Genomic DNA, 13,815 nt, shown 5'->3' with positions numbered 1-13,815 from the left:
AGAACCCTTCAAGCTCTTCGATCTCTTGCTGCATTTAGTAGTCCGATGTGCTAGTTCGAGACCATGAAGATCCTATGAGAAGCGTCGAGCACATTTTCCATATAAGTTGCATGAACCTTGATCGTGAATTTTTGTTTTCTCCCTCTGCCAAATCAAACGCTAATGACACTATTTGATCCTCTAGATCAATAGTTGTAGCTATCATCAATACCCCCTTGCATTGGCTGGTAATAGAAGTGCCATCAATAAGTACGACTAGCCGACAATATTAGAAATCATGCTTTATTTTCGTAAAGGATCAAAACCTACGTTGTAGGACATGTTACCTCACTAGTGAAGGATAGGAAGTACTTCTCTAGAGAATGGAAACCATCTCAACCAGAGGTTATAGTAAGCCAATGTACACAGTATCCTTGTGTCACACCCGGTCTTGGAAGGCAAACCGAATGCGAACTATGTACGTGCCAGGATCAGAACGCACGTACACAGCGATTACATAAATGAACATCATCACACAATGCTCGAGTAATAACATAAAAGAGTACTTATTACATCATAGAGTCATAGACATCCACATAGTCATTGTCTTAACAAGTAAATCAAAGTGCTAGCGAAACGCAGTAAAGATAAGGCCTTCACAGGCAGCTGACTGGGGGTTGCCGCCAACCCACACCTAGAATTCGTCGTAGTCTTGGAACTCCTGGAAGTCTCCTTCCACGACTTCGTCTTCTCCTGAGCAGTGGTTGCAATGCGGACAACCTGGTGTTTTGTGGTAAAGCAAGGATGAGTACACATCAACGTACTCAGCAAATATCCCGTTTGGCTGAAGTGGACTAGCTTTATGTGGGGTTAGGCTCAAGCAGTTGCTTTTAGTTGGTCAGGTATTTATATTAGTAGAAGCCAGATTTTAGCATTAACCAACCCGTAAACCATTTCCTCATCGAGGAACAACATCATCATAGTCGAACCAAAACCATAACATAATCCTTGTATCTCGAACCATCTGTATCTCTAATCAAAGTGGATCCCAAGGCTGCTCTTAACCGTGAGCACGGCTGATATATCAGTTTCACTACCCTCTGCAGAGGTTGCACACTTTACCCATGAGTCATGATTCCCTTTCTACCCGGGGAGAGCTAATCCCCATTGACCACTACCTAGGTGGTCCGGCAGGGCATCACTACGTAGCTTTTACAAAGATTCCCTAGAGATCATAGCTGCCCGTTAGGTTTCTCCAGTTTGATAAACACAGTACCCCTCCCCGCAGGAGAGTGACTAACAAAGAGCAAAACGAAAGAACCTCGGCACTCAGCCTCGGCAGAGCAAGCACTGTGCCTGGACCCCATTGACGGCACGACGGCTAAGCAACTACACCTCTAGTTCATCTAATTAATCAGCTAAGGGCATCCCATTTCACCCTCATGGTTGCACTGTTATCCCGGGTGGTCTCTCAACGAACCAGTCCTTACGGAGAGGTACTCAGGAAACAGCCTGAGCCCCCTAGAGTATCACAAGATCATCAACATCATCAGGATAACAGTATCATAAATAGTCACATCATGTTCATTGATTATGTTAAAGCAATAGCAAAGTGCTAACCATAATAGCCCATAAGGTCATCAAGGATAAAGTAAAATGTAAAGCTAGTCAATCCTTAGGTTTCGAGTAAGTAGTGCGGGGTAGTAAGTTATAAATGAATAGGACATAATGGGACAGAGGACACTTGCCTTCACCAAACTGCTGATCAGGGACTTCCTCTGCAACTTCCTCGGGAAACACAGACTGCTCGTTGTCTACGTAAAGTAATCATTCACACTATGCACTTGGGAAGATAACAAACAAAAAGCAACATTCCAAACATATGCAGCAGAGAGATCACAAGTTCATAGTTGAAAAGGGATAGGCACTCTGGTGTTCCCTAGGTCTGGAGTAGAGGACTATACAAAGTGATTCATTATCCACTAATCAAGTTTAAGTCAGTGGTGGAATTAAATCATTACCTGGTTTTAAGTTCCTAAACTTAGGTGTTTAAGTCCATAAACTTAAGTAATCCAACTTTTATTAAAGTCTACCAATTTCTAATTATCTCAAATAAGGTTCCAATAGTCTTAATCCTATCCTAGTGATTAACTATTAATTGGTACATGGAAACAGCAGGGAAACATTGTTTGAATAGATAGCCAAAAACATAATGAGCATTTTGCAATTTGAAGCACCTCATTTGGAGTTCATATGACAAAGTTATGTATTTTACAAGTTTGGGGATTAAAATTATACCCTAAATACCTATTTTGAATTAAATAAAAGGTCCAGGGACTAATCTGCGAGAAACCAGGGACGACGGGTTCAAATTCCAGAAAACTGGGGGTCTCTTTAAGAAAACGCGCGGGCGAAGGGGTATCGGGCTACTACGGCCGTCAGATCTAAAGCGAACGGCCAGGATTAGATCCTGCGGGCGGGGCGCGCGAGCGCGCGACGGCCTGGGCGACTGACAGGCGGGACCGGGCGGGCAGCGCGGGGCGCGGGCAGGCTGACAGGCGAGGCCAGCGGGCAGAGCGCGCGCGGGCGGGCTGACAGGCGGGGCCGGCGGGCAGAGCGCGCGCGGGCGGGCTAACAGGCGGGGCCCAAACGGCAGGGAGACGGGGTGCGGGGAAAATGGGCCTGGGCCGCTGGATCTCCGGCGGACGACCAGGATTGGGTCCGGGCGAGTTGAATCAGGGCCGCCCGATCTGGGATGAACGGCGGGGATCGGGTGGGCGGCCTGGGTCTTTCCTACGGCTAGCTGGGGCGGCGGCGCTCGTCCCCGCGGCGGAGGGCTCGCCGGAGACGAGGGGCGCGGGCGTTTGGCGGGCCTCTGGGGCGACCTGAGTGGCCGGGAAGGTTGGGGAGGGCACGGGGAATCCTCTGGTGGGGTCTGGGTCGGGGCAGGGGCACCGGAGGGGGGCGGTTCACGGTGGAGCGGCTCGGCGGCGGGATTACTCTACTCCGGCGAGGAATTATACGCAGCAGAGAGCAAAACAAAGGTCGATAGGGGCGGGAGAGGTCCCTTACCTCAAGGCGGGCTCCGGGGGCTCCTCGGCGGCGGGAATGGCGCGACGGTGGCCCGGGGCGACGGTGGCGGACCTCCGCGGCTGCACGGGGAACGGCGGGTGAGCGCGGGCAGAGAGAAATAGGGAGGGGGAGAGGGAATTGGGGCGCGTCCCGGGTTGCGGACACCGGGGCGAAGCTCACCGTGGCAACGGACACGGCGGAGCTCCAACGGCGGCCGGGAAACGAGCTCGGGACGGCGGGGTTTTGTGGCGGCGGCGCTCTCGCGTGCGCGCAGCGAGGGGGGGAGAGGGTCTACTGGAGCGCAAATGGGGGAGGGGGAGAGGGCGAGTGGGGCTCGGGGCTCAAGTGGCCAGGGGCGGGGCGGTTGCGAGCTCCACGCGCGACGTGGGCGCGGAGAAGGCGGGCGCGCGCAGCTCGGCGGCGGTTACGCGGGGACGACGGGGCTGACAGCCCGGGCCCGCGAGCAGAGAGAGAGGGAAGAGCGGAGGCGGGCGCGGGGAAAACGGGCGCGCTGACGTTCGGGCCCGCCAGGGCAGAGAGAGCGGGGGGAGCGCACGCGCGGGATTGGGCCGGCTGGGCCGAAAGGCCGAGGAGGGCGGCGGGGTCGGGCTTCTTTCCTTTTCTTTTTATTCTGAAATTTGTTTTCTCTTTTCTTTTTATTTTCTCTATTTGATTCAAATCCAAATGAGCCACAAATTCAAATCAAACTTTCAAAGAATTATGCACCAAGCAAAAGTGAAATCTAGGGTTCAACATGATGCAACAATTCATACTCCCTTAGGGTTTAACATAATAAACTATAATTACAAATAAAATAAGCACTTTTCTCCTATAGAAATAAGAAAGAAAAGAATGAGGAAGGATGAGAAAAGGGAAGTAACACCTGAATTTGTGAATATGAGCAAAGAAATTTTATACCCCCAAATTCAGGGTGTTACAAACCTACCCCCCTTAAAAGAATCTCGCCCCGAGATTCAAGGTTGGTCAGCAAAGAGTTCAGGGTATTTGGCCTTCAGATCATCTTCTCGTTCCCAGGTTGCTTCTTCCTCAGAGTGGTGGCCCCATCTGACTTTGCACATCCTGATGGTGTTCCTCCGGGTGACTCTGTCTGCAAACTCCAGAATCTGCGTTGGCTTCTCTATGTAGGTCAGATCATCCTGGACCTCCAAACCCTCCACTGGCAATTGTTCTTCTGGTACTCGCAGACACTTCTTCAATTGCGACACGTGGAACACGTTGTGCACTGCTGACAAGCTCTCTGGTAGGTTGAGCTGGTAGGCCACTTCTCCACGCTTGGCTTGGATCTGATATGGTCCAACGTACCGGGGTGCTAACTTGCCTTTTACTCCGAACCTTCTGACTCCCCTGATAGGTGACACCTTCAGATAGACGTAGTCTCCCACTTCAAAACTCAGTTCTCTTCTCCTTCTGTCCGCATAGCTTCGCTGTCTTGACTGGGCTATCTTCAGGTTCTCCCGAACCATTTTGAAATTCTCTTCGGCTTCAAGCAAAATGTCGGGGCCGAACACCTGTCTCTCTCCAGGCTGGTCCCAATGCAGAGGAGTCCTACAACTCCGTCCATAGAGCGCCTGAAACGGTGACATCTTCAAGCTGGCCTGGTAACTATTGTTGTAGGAGAATTCTGCATAAGGTAACCTTTTGTCCCATCCTGACTTGTCTTGCAACGCACAGGCTCTCAACATGTCTTCTAGGATCTGATTAGTTCTTTCAGTCTGACCGTCTGTCTGCGGGTGATAAGCTGAGTTGAAGTTCAAATGTGTGCCCAACGCTTCTTGTAACTGCTGCCAGAAATGAGAGGTGAACTGCGTTCCTCGATCTGACACTATCTTCTTCGGCACACCATGAAAGCAGACTATCCGTGACATGTATAACTCAGCTAACGTTGCTCCAGTGTATGTTGTCTTCACAGGTATAAAATGGGCCACCTTTGTTAAACGGTCCACAACCACCCAGATGGAATCATAACCGGCCCGGGTACGAGGTAGGCCAACTATAAAATCCATCCCGATCTCATCCCACTTCCACTGGGGAATCCGCAACGGCTGCAACAATCCGGCGGGCCTTTGATGCTCTGCTTTGGTTCTCTGACAGCTATCACAGATGGCGACATATTCTGCGATCTCTCTTTTCATGCCATACCACCAAAACCTCCTTTTTAAATCCTGGTACATCTTCTCACTCCCTGGGTGTATGGAGTAGGCTGTCTCATGAGCTTCCTTGAGGATCAGCTCCCGAATAGGTTTAATGCCGGGAACACACAATCGGTCCTTGAACCATATTACTCCCTCTTCGTCCTCTCGAAAGTCTTTGCCTCTTCCTTCTAAGATCAGCTGCCGGATCTTGTTGATGTTTTCATCATCCTTCTGCCCTTCTTTGATCTCCCGCTCTAGGGTGGGCTCTAATTCCACTGTTACTCCTTGCGTACTGTTCAGGAAACCGAGGCTCAGTCTGTCGAACTCTTTGGCTAACTCATATGGCATCGGGTACGAGGCCAACATATTAACTTGACTCTTCCTGCTCAGAGCATCTGCAACGACATTGGCTTTGCCTGGATGGTAATGTATCTCCAACTCATAGTCTTTGATCAATTCCAACCATCTTCGCTGCCTCATGTTTAACTCTGACTGGGTGAATATGTACTTCAGACATTTATGATCTGTGTAGATGTCGCACTTCTGCCCATACAGGTAATGTCTCCAGGTCTTTAAGGCATGAACCACTGCTGCCAACTCCAGGTCATGTGTGGGGTAGTTTTTCTCATGGATCTTCAGCTGACGAGATGAGTATGCTACAACTCTTCCTTCTTGCATTAGCACACATCCCAATCCGGTGTACGAAGCATCGCAATACACTGAGAATGGCTTGTGAACATCAGGCAGGACTAACACAGGAGCTGTAGTCAATCTATTTTTCAGTTCTTCGAATGCTTCCTGACACTTTTGAGTCCATTTAAACTCAACTTTCTTTGCTAGCAACGCTGTCATTGGCCTAGCAATCTTTGAGAAGCCTTCAATGAAACGCCTGTAATATCCAGCCATTCCAATGAAGCTCTTGATCCCACGAACATCCTTCGGTGCTTTCCAGTTCAGGATATCTGCTACTTTCTTTGGATCCACTGCTAACCCATCTTGATTTATGATGTGTCCCAGAAATAAGACTTCATGAATCCAGAACTCGCATTTGCCCAGCTTGGCATACAATTGATGCTCTCGAAGCCTTTGCAATACCATCCTCAAATGCTCTACATGATCTTCCTCACTTTGAGAGTATATGAGAATGTCATCGATGAACACTACCACAAACTTGTCTAGATAGTCCATGAACACGCTGTTCATCAGGTACATAAAGAAGGCTGGCGCATTTGTCAAACCAAAGGACATAACTGTGAACTCATATAACCCATACTTGGTGATGAATGCCGTCTTCGGTATGTCCGAGGGTCGGAATCTGAGTTGATGGTAGCCTGACCTCAGATCTATCTTCGAGAATACGCTGGCACCTCTGAGCTGGTCAAACAGATCTTCTATCCTGGGCAGGGGGTACTTGTTCTTGACAGTGACTTCATTCAAGGCTCTGTAGTCTATGCACATCCTTTTGGTACCATCTTTCTTCTCTACAAACAACACTGGGGCGGCCCAAGGCGAGGTGCTTGGCCTGATGTAACCCTTCTCTAACATCTCATCTATCTGCTTCTTGAGTTCCACCAATTCTGGTCCAGACACTCGATAGGCTCTTTTGGAAATGGGGGCGGTACCAGGGATAAGCTCTATGGCAAATTCGACTTTTCTCTCGGGTGGCATGCCCGTTAGCTCCTCGGGAAACACATCCGGAAAGTCTGACACAACCTTGATAGCCTCGAGCGGGTTAGGCTCTTTACTATCCACTGAAATCCGGTGACAGACTCCCTCTTCTGATTTAGGCATCCATAGCTTGGCCACTACCTCTTCTCCTGACGGGGACTTCAATGTTACGGTCCTCTTGTCACAACTAACATTTGCCTCATACTTCATTAACCAATTCATCCCTAGAATAACATCTATCCCAGGGGTGTCTATTACTATTAAGTCACTGGGGAATCCTATCCCCCTTATTTCCACCATTATATTTGAGCATATTTTATCTGTTTGCACTTTGCCACCAACCGAATTAATCCTCATGGGCGGCATCATTGCCTCTACTGAAATATTATGCAATTCTACCCATGTTGCAGTGACAAAGGAATGAGTTGCACCAGTATCAAATAGCACTTTCGCGGGATGAGATTCGACTGAGAACATACCTACTGCCACATCTGGTGCATCCTGGATTGCTTCGGCCTCCAAGTGGTTCACCTTTCCACGGTTGTACGCTTGGTTACGATTGCCGGCTGCCGGCTGCAGTACACCTTGTTTTGTTGGAGCATTGGGGTTGGTCTGCTGCTGCGCCATCTTCTTTGGGCACTGCATCGCCCAGTGTCCTTGTTCTCCACAGTGGAAACATCCTCTGCCTCCTCCTTGTGCTGGGGCTGCTTGGTTGTTCTGATTCGCTGCTGGGGCAGGAAGGCGAGGTGCCTGGTTGTTCTGCTTCTGATACTGATTACCTCCCTGCTGGCTGTGCTGACGATACTGCTGCTGCTGCTGCGGGTACTGCCTCTGAAACTGCTGCTGATGCGGACGCTGATTCTGATTCTGATATCCCTGTGGGTGACCAGGCCTGCCTTGCTGAGACGAACTGCCTGAGAAACGTGGACGGCTGATGCCTCCGGTCTGGGGTCCACTCATCTTGCGCTTCCGATCTTCCATATCCTTACGCTTCTTCTCAGTCATAACTGCCCTATCGATCAGGTGCTGGAAGGTGGGGAAGGTGTGATTCATCAGCTGGTAATGCAGGGGATCCACCAAACCTCTCATGAACCTATACTGCCTCTTGGCATCAGTGTTGACGTCTTCAGGTGCATAACGAGACAGCTGCAGAAACTTGTCCCTGTACTCACTAACAGACAGGGGTCCCTGCTTCAGAGCCAGAAACTCCTCCTTCTTCACGATCACCAGTCCCTCTGGCACATGGTACCGACGGAAACTCTCGCTGAATTCCTCCCAAGTGATGGCTTCGGGGTCAGCATGGGTGGCGAGGTAGGACTCCCACCAGGACTGGGCTGCTCCCCTCAGCTGACGGGGGCCATACAGAACCTTCTCCCTGTCGTCACATTGGGCGGTGCGCAGCTCCCTTTCCACTGCGCGCAGCCAGTCTTCTGCATCCATGGGGTCGGCAGAATGGGCGAAGGTAGGAGGGTGCCCTCTCATGAACTCACCACGCTTATCTCGTGGCATCTGGGGCATCTGCACTTGCAATTGGGGTTGAGGTTGCTGTTGAGCCTGCTGCATGGCTGCCAGAGTCTGCCCAATGGCCTGCACTGCCTGGGTCTGCATCAAGAACATCTGCTCCACTGACATCGGGGGTGGTGGGGGAGGCTGCCTCTGTTGCTCCTCCTGCTGGTCATGCTGCTCTTGCTGAGCACGCCTGTTGCATCGGCGCCTGTTGTTAGACATCTGTGGAAGACATTCATACATCAGCATTGATCTTACAACCCTTCAGCAAAAGAAGAGAGAATACAGAATTCTTCATGACACTGAGTGAACAAAGAGCTTCACTGATCCTCATTCATGATTCAACACAGCTTCTCAGATAAGAAAGGAAAGTAAGAGTAAAGGGTTTCCCAACTAAACAACTGACTTCATTAACATTACTAGCTAAGCCAAACTGCAGGGGAAACCCACATGTTGGCTACAGTCATTACAAAGATCCAAATCCAACACAGGTTCATCATAACAAGCATGCAAACAACTGATAAGCAAACTAAACTAAATGGAAGCAACTAATAAGCAAACTAAACTGACTACCTAAGACTGAGACATCTGACTTAAGAATTATTACAAACTCCGACGCTAACGATCTAAGGATCCAGATCTATCCTGGTCTTACAGACAGGGGAACCATAAGTGTGGTGACCACGTGGTGGGGAGCGGTAAGGGTGCTGAGTCCCAACAGGTGCGGGAGAACCACCCTCCTGGTGATGGCGCTCCGCCAACTCAGCACGCAACTCCGCAATCTCCGTTCGAGCCCTGCTTAGCTCGTCCAGAGAGTGGTCCAGCTCAGTGTTAAGCACTGCGACTAGGTTGACTGTGCTGCTCAACCTAGGGTTACCCTCACCAACAGGTGAGACAACCACACTCTCTGTGCTGCCAGTAGGGCGGCGGGGGTAGTACCGAAGGTTAAGACCGTCGGCCACGCCACCGAACAAAGAACAGTACTGGGAGAGCGCACGTCGTGCTGCATCCTGCATAGCCGCCTCTGCAGTATCCCTCTCGGAGATGGAATAGTGCTCCGAAACGGCCTCCGCACCCCGGAGGTCATCCTCCGGACGGCGAACTAGGCAGGTAGCCTCCCAGCGGTCCGGGTACCTCCCGCGACTGTGCTGGTAGACTACACAACGATACTCGATCGACCAGGTGTGCCGGTCGAAAGCCTGGCGCAGCAAGGTGTCGAGTGCGTCGTGGAAGTGACAACCGCGAGCGGCGTCACGGGTGATGGGTCGGGCGACCCATCCTTCCGCCTCCTGCGGCTCAGAGGACTCCGTGCTGTGGTCTGAGTCGTCGTCGTCGGGGTCTCCTCCAGGATCTCCTCCAATAGCTCCTCCAACAGCCGGGACGTCCCGCGGTGGTGCAGGGGGCGCCTCCAGCTGGGCAACAGAGGAACGGGGCCTCACGGACTCCACCTCTCGCTGGGGTGGGGAGGAAGAGCCCTGCTGCTCTCTGTGCTGGCGCCGGCGTTCCTGCTCCTCACGCAGGCGGTGGTGCAGCCTCTCCAGGTGACTCGACTGACCAGACACGGTGCGGTGCAGAGGACGCTCCGCAAGTCGAGACGGCAGGAAAGGAATCACCGACTTACGTGCAATGTGTCTAAGACGAGCCATCTACAAAAGACACCGTAAGCACAAGAGTAAGAGCAGAACTAATATGACAAGTGAGTAAACCATAAATAGAATGAGATAAAATTTTTAACAAGGTATAGTATATATAGATAGTAAAACATAGGGTTGGTCGAGGTGACCGACTTTTGAAGTAACATCAGATGTCAAGGTGAGGGGGAGGGTCAATAGTCCTTAGTACGACCAGTGCTACTCTAGGTCAGCGGTCCTACAGTCAGCATGGGCTTTGATACCACTTATGTCACACCCGGTCTTGGAAGGCAAACCGAATGCGAACTATGTACGTGCCAGGATCAGAACTCACGTACACATCGATTACATAAATGAACATCATCACACAATGCTCGAGTAATAACATAAAAGAGTACTTATTACATCATAGAGTCATAGACATCCACATAGTCATTGTCTTAACAAGTAAATCAAAGTGCTAGCGAAACGCAGTAAAGATAAGGCCTTCACAGGCAGCTGACTGGGGGTTGCCGCCAACCCACACCAAGAATTCGTCGTAGTCTTGGAACTCCTGGAAGTCTCCTTCCACGACTTCGTCTTCTCCTGAGCAGTGGTTGCAATGCGGACAACCTGGTGTTTTGTGGTAAAGCAAGGATGAGTACACATCAACGTACTCAGCAAATGTCCCGTTTGGCTGAAGTGGACTAGCTTTATGTGGGGTTAGGCTCAAGCAGTTGCTTTTAGTTGGTCAGGTATTTATCATTAGTAGAAGCCAGATTTTAGCATTAACCAACCCGTAAACCATTTCCTCATCGAGGAACAACATCATCATAGTCGAACCAAAACCATAACATAATCCTTGTATCTCGAACCATCTGTATCTCTAATCAAAGAGGATCCCAAGGCCGCTCTTAACCGTGAGCACGGCTGATATATCAGTTTCACTACCCTCTGCAGAGGTTGCACACTTTACCCATGAGTCATGATTCCCTTTCTACCCGGGGAGAGCTAATCCCCATTGACCACTACCTAGGTGGTCCGGCAGGGCATCACTACGTAGCTTTTACAAAGATTCCCTAGAGATCATAGCTGCCCGTTAGGTTTCTCCAGTTTGATAAACACAGTACCCCTCCCCGCAGGAGAGTGACTAACAAAGAGCAAAACGAAAGAACCTCGGCACTCAGCCTCGGCAGAGCAAGCACTGTGCCTGGACCCCATTGACGGCACGACGGCTAAGCAACTACACCTCTAGTTCATCTAATTAATCAGCTAAGGGCATCCCATTTCACCCTCATGGTTGCACTGTTATCCCGGGTGGTCTCTCAACGAACCAGTCCTTACGGAGAGGTACTCAGGAAACAGCCTGAGCCCCTAGAGTATCACAAGATCATCAACATCATCAGGATAACAGTATCATAAATAGTCACATCATGTTCATTGATTATGTTAAAGCAATAGCAAAGTGCTAACCATAATAGCCCATAAGGTCATCAAGGATAAAGTAAAATGTAAAGCTAGTCAATCCTTAGGTTTCGAGTAAGTAGTGCGGGGTAGTAAGTTATAAATGAATAGGACATAATGGGACAGAGGACACTTGCCTTCACCAAACTGCTGATCAGGGACTTCCTCTGCAACTTCCTTGGGAAACACAGACTGCTCGTTGTCTACGTAAAGTAATCATTCACACTATGCACTTGGGAAGATAACAAACAAAAAGCAACATTCCAAACATATGCAGCAGAGAGATCACAAGTTCATAGTTGAAAAGGGATAGGCACTCTGGTGTTCCCTAGGTCTGGAGTAGAGGACTATACAAAGTGATTCATTATCCACTAATCAAGTTTAAGTCAGTGGTGGAATTAAATCATTACCTGGTTTTAAGTTCCTAAACTTAGGTGTTTAAGTCCATAAACTTAAGTAATCCAACTTTTATTAAAGTCTACCAATTTCTAATTATCTCAAATAAGGTTCCAATAGTCTTAATCCTATCCTAGTGATTAACTATTAATTGGTACATGGAAACAGCAGGGAAACATTGTTTGAATAGATAGACAAAAACATAATGAGCATTTTGCAATTTGAAGCACCTCATTTGGAGTTCATATGACAAAGTTATGAATTTTACAAGTTTGGGGATTAAAATTATACCCTAAATACCTATTTTGAATTAAATAAAAGGTCCAGGGACTAATCTGCGAGAAACCAGGGACGGCGGGTTCAAATTCCAGAAAACCGGGGGTCTCTTTAAGAAAACGCGCGGGCGAAGGGGTATCGGGCTACTACGGCCGTCAGATCTAAAGCGAACGGCCAGGATTAGATCCTGCGGGCGGGGCGCGCGAGCGCGCGGCGGCCTAGGCGACTGACAGGCGGGACCGGGCGGGCAGCGCGGGGCGCGGGCAGGCTGACAGGCGAGGCCAGCGGGCAGAGCGCGCGCGGGCGGGCTGACAGGCGGGGCCGGCGGGCAGAGCGCGCGCGGGCGGGCTGACAGGCGGGGCCCAAACGGCAGGGAGACGGGGTGCGGGGAAAATGGGCCTGGGCCGCTGGATCTCCGGCGGACGGCCAGGATTGGGTCCGGGCGAGTTGAATCAGGGCCGCCCGATCTGGGATGAACGGCGGGGATCGGGTGGGCAGCCTGGGTCTTTCCTACGGCTAGCTGGGGCGGCGGCGCTCGTCCCCGCGGCGGAGGGCTCGCCGGAGACGAGGGGCGCGGGCGTTTGGCGGGCCTCTGGGGCGACCTGAGTGGCCGGGAAGGTTGGGGAGGGCACGGGGAATCCTCTGGTGGGGTCTGGGTCGGGGCAGGGGCACCGGAGGGGGGCGGTTCACGGCGGAGCGGCTCGGCGGCGGGATTACTCTACTCCGGCGAGGAATTATACGCAGCAGAGAGCAAAACAAAGGTCGATAGGGGCGGGAGAGGTCCCTTACCTCAAGGCGGGCTCCGGGGGCTCCTCGGCGGCGGGAATGGCGCGACGGTGGCCCGGGGCGACGGTGGCGGACCTCCGTGGCTGCACGGGGAACGGCGGGTGAGCGCGGGCAGAGAGAAATAGGGAGGGGGAGAGGGAATTGGGGCGCGTCCCGGGTTGCGGACACCGGGGCGAAGCTCACCGTGGCAACGGACACGGCGGAGCTCCAACGGCGGCCGGGAAACGAGCTCAGGACGGCGGGGTTTTGTGGTGGCGGCGCTCTCGCGTGCGCGCAGCGAGGGGGGGATAGGGTCTACTGGAGCGCAAATGGGGGAGGGGGAGAGGGCGAGTGGGGCTCGGGGCTCAAGTGGCCAGGGGCGGGGCGGTTGCGAGCTCCACGCGCGACGTGGGCGCGGAGAAGGCGGGCGCGCGCAGCTCGGCGGCGGTTACGCGGGGACGACGGGGCTGACAGCCCGGGCCCGCGAGCAGAGAGAGAGGGAAGAGCGGAGGCGGGCGCGGGGAAAACGGGCGCGCTGACGGGCGGGCCCGCCAGGGCAGAGAGAGCGGGGGGGGGGGGGGGGGGGCGTGCGCGCGGGATTGGGCCGGCTGGGCCGAAAGGCCGAGGAGGGCGGCGGGGTCGGGCTTCTTTCCTTTTCTTTTTATTCTGAAATTTGTTTTCTCTTTTCTTTTTATTTTCTCTATTTGATTCAAATCCAAATGAGCCACAAATTCAAATCAAACTTTCAAAGAATTATGCACCAAGCAAAAGTGAAATCTAGGGTTCAACATGATGCAACAATTCATACTCCCTTAGGGTTTAACATAATAAACTATAATTACAAATAAAATAAGCACTTTTCTCCTATAGAAATAAGAAAGAAAAGAATGAGGAAGGATGAGAAAAGGGAAGTAACACCTGAATTT

Source organism: Zea mays, chromosome 3 (assembly GCF_902167145.1).
Source record: "Zea mays cultivar B73 chromosome 3, Zm-B73-REFERENCE-NAM-5.0, whole genome shotgun sequence".
Taxonomy (NCBI): Eukaryota; Viridiplantae; Streptophyta; class Magnoliopsida; order Poales; family Poaceae; genus Zea; species Zea mays.
This window is presented reverse-complemented; position numbering follows the sequence as displayed.